At 39.7% G+C, this 8818-nt stretch overlaps 1 pseudogene; it reads right to left on the bottom strand.

Annotated features, from left to right (window-relative positions):
- Positions 1-3358: 3358 nt before the first annotated feature.
- On the bottom strand, positions 3359-8065 carry LOC134302379 (interferon-induced very large GTPase 1-like; annotated as a pseudogene).
- Between the last annotated feature and the right edge of the window lie 753 nt (positions 8066-8818).

Raw genomic sequence — 8818 nt, 5'->3', positions numbered from 1 at the left:
AATCCATGTTCTTGGACTGCTTGTCTTCAGCAAACTGTTTGCTGGCTTTCTTGTGCGTCAGCTTCCTTCTGGGATGACGACCATGCAGACTGAGTTGATGCAGTGTGCGGCGTATGGTCTGAGAACTGACAGCCTGACCTCCCACGTCTTCAACCTCTGCAGCAATGCTGGCAGCACTCATGTGTCTATTTTTTAAAGCCAACCTCTGGATATGACGCCGAACACGTGGACTCAACTTCTTTGGTCGACCCTGGCGAAGCCTGTTCCGAGTGGAACCTGTCCTGGAAAACCGCTGTATGACCTTGGCCACCGTGCTGTAGCTCAGTTTCAGGGTGTTAGCAATCTTCTTATAGCCCAGGCCATCTTTGTGGAGAGCAACAATTCTATTTCTCACATCCTCAGAGAGTTCTTTGCCATGAGGTGCCATGTTGAATATCCAGTGGCCAGTATGAGAGAATTGTACCCAAAACACCAAATTTAACAGCCCTGCTCCCCATTTACACCTGGGACCTTGACACATGACACCAGGGAGGGACAACGACACATTTGGGCACAATTTGGACATGTTCACTGTGGGGTGTACTCACTTATGTTGCCAGCTATTTAGACATTAATGGCTGTGTGTTGAGTTATTTTCAGAAGACAGTAAATCTACACTGCTATACAAGTTGTACACTGACTACTCTAAGTTATATCCAAGTTTCATGTCTATAGTGTTGTCCCATGAAAAGATATAATGAAATATTTGCAGAAATGTGAGGGGTGTACTCACTTTTGTGATACACTGTATATATTTATTATTTAATAAACTTTATTTCTATACTCTGCATCCTTGGGTCCGTCTGTCTCCTTATAACACATTTAAGTTTTAAAGTAATAAAATTATTCCTCTTTCTGATAAAACAATAAATTAAAGTTTTTGGGCTGTGTCAGCAATTTAACCCTGACACACTATGTAGTGCACATTAACTAGTGCACTATTAACAGCATAAGTACTATTTTTATCTGCTATATTTATCTTCTTCTTGCTTCGCTCTCGTGGATGACGGACGCACTTTTCCCTCCTCCTCCCCTATCTTCCCTGCTTAGCTTCTCCTGTATCGTACTGTCTCGTCTACTCTACTCTACAGAGTTTTTCCTAGCACAGCTCCTCAAAGAACAAATTATGGAATTGGTTAAATGGTCTCTGAATGCTATTGACACCATCTTCTCATCGAGAAGTTCGGGTTTGGGGGAACCCACATGCCCCGACGGAACGCAGATGGCAGGATACGCGATGAACTCGTGGGGGAAGTGGAGGGTCGTGTGCCTGGCACCTCTTTCGTTGGAGGACGTAGAGGATGTTTACCTATTCGGAATTTTGAGTGTGGGGTTCTTGCTGATTGGACTAGGCTTTGCTCTGCTGTATCGGGAAATTAAAAGAGTTGGGTCAGTTATCAAAGGTCCCCAGAAACTGCCCAATTTGATTGATCTGGTGGGCAAAGCCATTGGAACTCAGACTGTGAATATTAGTCGCAATATGGATTCAATCTTGGAGAAACTAACGGTTTTGCGAAATGAGATGAACCAGAGACGCATAAATTCTGAGAGTGTGTAAATTTTTGCTCAGACAAAACAATAGTCATTTCTGCTCTTGGCTCCCCTGTTATCAGCTATGGCCTCGCTGATAAGTAAATTCCCAGAGGACCTGCTGCGATGTACCTACCCCCCTTCACTGACTGTTTTTCATTCGGGGCAGAAAGACCAAAGCCATGTTATCGTGAACTTGTACAGACTTTGTACAGACTTTTCTTGCTGCAGGAATGGAGGATTGACAGAATTTTTCCCGAACCCCAACCCAACGTCTCCACTCTCTTAGCTTAATCCCACCAATACGGCAGGACGGGTCTGCAGTGCGCGCTGGCACACTGGCTGCGAATCGCTGGGGCCACTTGTCGTAGTTGGTTACTTTCCTATCCCTACACCCCTAATCCCGTGGCTCGTTGTGTGACTATGTTATGTTATGTTTATATGTGCTTGTGTGCTGTAAGGAGCTTTTTTTCATGTTACCATAGTGTGCTCCTTAGGGAGCATGTTACCATTTCTTGTTTAACGATGTGAATTTCCCCATTGTGGGACTAATAAAGGATTATCTTATCTTATCTTATCTTATTAATAGGTGTGATACAGTCTGGAACACAGCCTCATTGACATTGTTGCATCAAATTCAGAATATGCATTTATAAACAAAAAGCAATAATGTTGTTTAGCTGAAATTCATTTACCTTTGGGTAATAATCAGTTCATCAGAAACTGGTGCAGAATTTAGAATTCAGCTTTATTTGTATTTTGGAGACATTTCTACATTAGAATCATTAGAAATACTGAATAAAGTTTTAGTGAAATTGTTGGTGAGCTTTGAGATGTTGATCTTTATTTATTGTTACATGCACTTACATTTAAAACCACAATTATTATTACATTCATTAAGAAGAAAAAGATCAAATTCATGCACATCCTACTAATCTATAAATCCCACAACCATGAAACTCAAAATTACTTTTTATAAAACACTGAGAATATAAATGATTACTCATCTGATCATGCTAATAGGTAATCACTATGAATCTTTTGTGTTTACATATATTATGCGTGTCTGTGTATGTAGAGTTTGTGTGTATATATTGTGTGTACACATATATGGTGTGTCCGAAAACCTAGTGAGCTGCCTTGCTGTCTTACTGCCTACATAGGCAGCTGCCTCAGTAGAGAGGATTCTAATAAGTCAATGACTTATAAGTCAGGTTATTCTTAGACAGCGATACCATTGGGTTTTGCTTACTAAGCTAACACAGTTAGCCTCATGCCATTCAAACCAATGGTATGGGGTGGCACAGAGTGCTAGCATGTCAACTAACATCTCCCTTCATGTAACGAAAACGGTTACATTCGCTGACAAGCCCGAACTTGCAAATAAAAACACTTGTTGTACAAGTTTATACAAGTTAAATATCAATAAAAAAAATTATTTACATTTGAAAATAACTCTGATTTACTATTTATATAAAATGACTTTTTTTATTTTTTCTGTGAGAAAAGTTATGCTGCATTGAATGCTGGGATTGCCTTGATCACCAAGGATGCTTCCAATGCTCACTCGTTCTTGAGACAAAATTACAATTAAATTTTAAGATACCTAACTGGACAGCTTATTAAGGCATCTAGGATTTCGAACAGCCTCCTTCTCGGGAGTGCACATAGGATGGCGTAAAATGCACTTATGTAGAAAGAGAGCTAGCTTTTCAAACACACCCCATGTGTGTCTGTGTTTGTAGAGTTTGTGTGTACACATATATTGTGTTTGTGTGTGTCTTATTCTTCAGATGTAATCATCCAAGCTCTTAAAAACTTATTTTCTTTTGTAGTTTCTCCATGCAGTGGGAATCTTTCCCTTTCCCTGGAATGTTTTACCATAGTACTTTTCCAGGTCTGTTTGGAATTTGCACACAAACCACTTCCAGTATGTGAGCTCTGAATTATTAGGAGTGATGCTCCACTCAGCATATTTTCCTCCTGCTCTTTTGTAGATTTTGTAGGCTACTGACACATCTGAATCATGACAGGGGTGGAACCTTTGATCACTTTGTACTAAAGTTGTACAAATATCAGCACAGAGATTTGTTGTGTATCTGTACTTCATTCCTATGATTCCATTTACTCTGTGGAAGGGGACACTGTGACCTCCATCATGATCCTCCATTGTGTTGGTGCAGACGGCTTTACAGAATGGACACTGAACCCAGCAGCACTGACAGAGATGTTCAATCAGAATCTCATCTGGTTTCTTCCTGAACTTCTCCATGTTGATGTCTGTTACACTGTTGATGCTTTTATGTTGTTTTGACATCATCTTTGTGAGACCTTCACACACAACCTGCTGAAGAAAATCTAAATCTGTAATTTCCTCCAGGCCAGTGCAGGTTATTTCTTTTAAGCTCAGCTCATGTTAGTGAATTCTTCAAACTTCTCAGCCACATGTTTGCATCACCACAGCTGTTCTTCACTTCTTCAGTTGTGATGTTCACGGCGTTCATCACTTTCTGCTCTTTGTGTTTCAGATTTCCTTTGAGAAGATCCAGAACCTTGCTGTTATTTTCAGTGATGTATTTATCAACATTTTCTGTAATGAACCGTTCAATGTGTTTCTTGGGACGGTGGATGTACTCCATGTACTTCTCAAAGTTCTCCTGCTCTGCCAGAGATTTCAGGATGTGTTTCTCAAGCTGTGACCTGTTACCATTAAATTCTGGCATGTCTGAGCTCATCTGTGTTGACAGATCAATAGCAGTTTTATTGTAGGCTGCTTCCAGCATGGCTGGTACAAGATTGTTGTAGACAAGTTCACCAAATACTGTTGTGGTTGTTGCTCCTCTGCAGTAGTTTTGGAAGACGCTGTAATATTGTGGTTTCTGCTTTTCCAGATACAATTTTACATCATTTTCATCTCTGAACTGTTGGTGGATCTTGGTGAATTTGGAATCTGCAAGTTTACACACATGAAGACAGAGATCCAGAGTGAGTTCCTTTTTCAGCTTTATTTTCTTGTTCTCACTGTGATATTGTTCAACTCTGTGTTTGACCTGGTCAGTTATTTCCTGAATGTAGCTGTTTTTGTACCCCAGTTCTGTAATTTTGCTGCAGATCTTCTTGATTAAATCCTCAGATTCTTGGATGACATTGTTGATTAGGTTCCTCACTGACTCCTGGGCTTCAAAAGGACTCAATTCATCCTGTGTAAATACAGATGTAACTTTCTCTAGCATTGATTTCTTCAAAATGTAACGTGAATAATCTCCCAGTCTGTCTATCTTTGTGTAATCTTCCTGAGGTATTCGCTTACACACAGCAGCTTGTTCATTACCTTCAGATAGAATCTGTATCACATCCTCCCAAACATCAAAAGGTTTCTCTACAGGTGTGTCTTGTGTTAGATCAAAGACCCATTTGTTCCACTCTTTATCAAATTTCTGTCTGAGGACTCGTTCATCAGTTTCTGTGCTTTTTAGTTGTAGAGCAAGTGCTTTACTCATATTGAAGAGCTTTTCATCATACTCTGTCTTTTTGTGATTAAAAGCTTTTCGTTCTTTTTGCTGTTGAAGTAAATCATTCAGGTTTGTTTTTGCATTTTTGACAAGATCTTGAAGAAGTTGTTTAATTCTCTGTTCACATCTCACTTTCCACTGAATTAAAATGTCTTTGTCCTTGTCCTCTTCAAAGTAACACTTCATTGATTTCTCCACTTCTTCTTTGGTCTTCTTCATGTGAGCATAAAGGTCTTTGTCCTCAATCTTTTGCAGTTTTCTGTTTTTAATTGTGTTGTGCAGTTTTTTTTCATGTTCTAACATAGCACTTCTGAGGGATCAGGTCCATTTTCCAAACTCAGTTTCTAGTTTCCTGTAGGCTGCAATCTCCAGTGTGTTTTTGAAGCTAAAAACAAAGTTCTCGTTCAGTAGAGCCTTCCACAGATCACTTACGTGTGATTTAAACTCTGAGAGTTTCATACTATGAGACTTGGTAGCATTTGTGAAAATAGCTCTCTTTAGCTTCTGAACATTTTCACTGTATGAGGGGTTTGGTGGAGCCATTGGTGGGCTGCCCTCCCAGAGCTGTGCAAAATACTGATCATCTTGTACATTGAAAGCAATAACATCACTGAAGCACTTAGCTTCACTGTCTTCCTCTTTAGCAGCTAATTTTGTCATTTCATCCAGTTTTTCCTGTAGACGTCTCCTGCCATCCATGTTCTTCTCTCTTGCTGTGATGTCACCAACATTCTGATGGACAAACATACATCTGGGATCCAGTTTGACCTTCTTTATTCTCAGGAAGGCCTGAACAACAATCTGAAGAATCTCCTGCATCTCAGCAGGGTTCTCACCAAATATGTTGATCAAAGTTAGATTTCCAAGACCTACAACAAATGTTGCAAGTTCATTATCATGATGACGAGTGGATTTTCCTGCAAGCTCAAGTGCTCTAAGACCTTCAGTATCTACAATAAGAATGTAGTCAAACTTCAGCTGCTCCTTTATCTCATCTGATACTCTGACCAGCTGCATGAAGGCTCCTCGGGTGCACCTTCCAGCACTGACAGCAAACTGGAGTCCAAACATGGCATTTAGCATGGTGGATTTTCCTGTGCTCTGAATCCCTAGAACTGACAGCACAAAGACTCTCTGGTCTCCCAGTTTCTTTATGAGTTCATCTAGAACTGCTGAAACCCAAATCAGAGGAACATGAGCAGCATCACCATCCATCAACTCCATTGGAAGACCAGATTTTATGAGTTCTGCAGCAAGTTTGGGGAGATTGGAGATGCTTTTTTCTCCAGATGTTTTTTGACTTGACTCATATATTTGACCCATCTCTCTGAAGATGTGTTCCAGACCAAATGTTGCTGCATTTAGTTTTTCAGATATTTCCTCAAGTTCTGTTTGCTCAGTCTTCATCTTTCCTGATTCATCATGTTTCTTTTTGAGGTCTAAAACCCTTGTCCATGTTTCATTGTACTTGTGATGAAGATTTGAAAGATCATCTGAGGTTTGTTTGTCCAGTAGAATCTTGAACCATTTAATAAAGAACATTTTTTCATTTACTGATAGAGAATTCAGTGAGGAAATAAATTTCTTCATGAAGACAGAGACTCCATTTTCTTGTTGCTGTTCACGGATTTGTTTCATTTGTGTTTGTTTTTCACTCTTTTGCATTTCTAAATTGTTTCCTTGAAGTCGATGTGAGTCTTTGTTTATCTGACACCACTCATGCCTTGACAGGGCAGGTATGTTTCCTTTAATGTGGATATTTCCTTCCCCTCCAGTTGTTTTGTTATCTCTAGTGCAGCTTATTTTCCTTTCCTGCATTCGGGATCATCTACATCTTTGCTGATCTCATTGTTTTTGTATAAATCCTCAAGTTTAAAAACTGAAGATGACTTGGACAGACACTCTGTGATGGTTGTTCTGAGGTTTTCAGATACGTCTGACTGATTTCTGTCTTTTAGACCAATTCTGTATATTCTATTCTTAATCTTACTGACACCTGATTGATCCTCAAAAAGGAGACAGATGAGTGGTTTGGGGTCGTTTAGTAGCTTCTGTAGCATCTCCTTATTTCTTTCATTTTTAGGATCAGATAAAAGAACAACATTTACAGACGACATTTCAGTCAGAATATCCAGTTGTTCTTTACTGCTTTCTGCATCACCATGTAGATTACAGAAAGCAACACAGTCAGTAAAATGATCAGTTTTATTTCCAGATGGACAGTACCAAGCAATCTCCACAACTCCATCAATCAGTAGACGGTTTTTAATGCTGCCACGACAGTGTCTGTGGAAGAATGTCTGATGCTTCTCATTGATCAAGCTGTTCATCAGCTGAGACTTGGAAAAGGACACGTCTCCTAACCTGAAGAACGCCACCATTGGAGTTTCTGCTTCATAAACATGCTGGGTTTTACTGATCTTGGTACCAGAAGTGTCAGTGGTTTTCCAACTTTTAATAATTTGCCAAAATGTCCACAGAGGAAACTCGATCTTTCCAGTAAATTGATTTGTCACCAGTAGAGGCAGAGCGTACTGACACTGAGAGAGTTTAGTCACTATTAGCTGCTTCAGGAAATTGTCTGAGCAGTTGAACACCGCCATCTGAAGATCCATGGGATGGATAGAATTTTTTACACTCTCATCATCAAAAGATGAGGCTTTTTTGCCAAAAAACTCATCAAATTCATCACCTTCTTCTTCATCTGTATCTGGAGAAGGAGGGTTTAAAACAGTGGCTTCTTCTTTGGTAATGATGTATCTTGCTCTGTAATCCATCATTAACAACCTTTGTAGGAAAGTTTGAACCAAATTTTTTTCTTCACAAGGTTCTTGGCAATGTAATGAAAGAGAAGTGAGCTGAAGAACATCTGAGGTTTTCATTTTTAGTTTCTGTTTGTCCAGTAGATGAAGTCTAGTTAAAAGTTGTTCTGTTTTTATCTTTTCTACAGATTTTAAACCAGGTTCTGTTACTCCAAGCTTCATCTTTTTCTCCTGTAAAATACATTCAAACTGTTTGATTACTGCATATTTATTAAAGGTCATAATCCATTTTATTAATTTTGTTTAACAGCATTGGGAAAGGAAATCAAAAGTCATATTGGTCTAAATAGACTTGTAATAGACATGTTATGGCAGATCATGGATTTCAGTGATTTTGCTAAATGTTCTTGTTCTGTGCTTGAATGAGTGTAATACTTTTTTTATTTAATTAAAACATTATACATCCCAGTGGCGGCATGCTTTACACCACTGCTTCCAACATGCATTGGTGTCAGATGCATTGGACACTTGGTAATGTGAGGCTTGGATGCAGCTGCTCGGCCATGGAAACCCGTTCCATGAAGCTCTGCGCTCTGTTCTTGAGCTCATCTGAAGGTCACATGATGTCTGGAGGTCTGTAGCGATTGACTCTACAGAAAGTTGGCGACCTCTGTGCACTATGAGCCTTAGCATCCGCTGACCCACTCTGTCATTTTACGTGGGCTGCTACTTGGTGGCTGAGTTGCTGTTGTTCCCAATCGCTTCCACTTTGTTATAATACTACTGACAGTTGACTATAATTAGTAGCTAGGAAATTTTACAACTGGACTTGTTGCACAGGTGGCATCACGGTACCACGCTGGAATTCACTGAGCTCCTGAGAGCAACCCATTCTTTCACTAATGTTTGTAGAAGCAGTCTGCATGCCGACGTGTTTGGTTTTATACACCTGTGGCCATGGAAGTCATTGAAACG

The sequence above is a fragment of the Trichomycterus rosablanca genome, chromosome 2 (genome assembly GCF_030014385.1).
Source record: "Trichomycterus rosablanca isolate fTriRos1 chromosome 2, fTriRos1.hap1, whole genome shotgun sequence".
Classification (NCBI taxonomy): Eukaryota; Metazoa; Chordata; class Actinopteri; order Siluriformes; family Trichomycteridae; genus Trichomycterus; species Trichomycterus rosablanca.
This window is presented reverse-complemented; position numbering and strand designations above follow the sequence as displayed.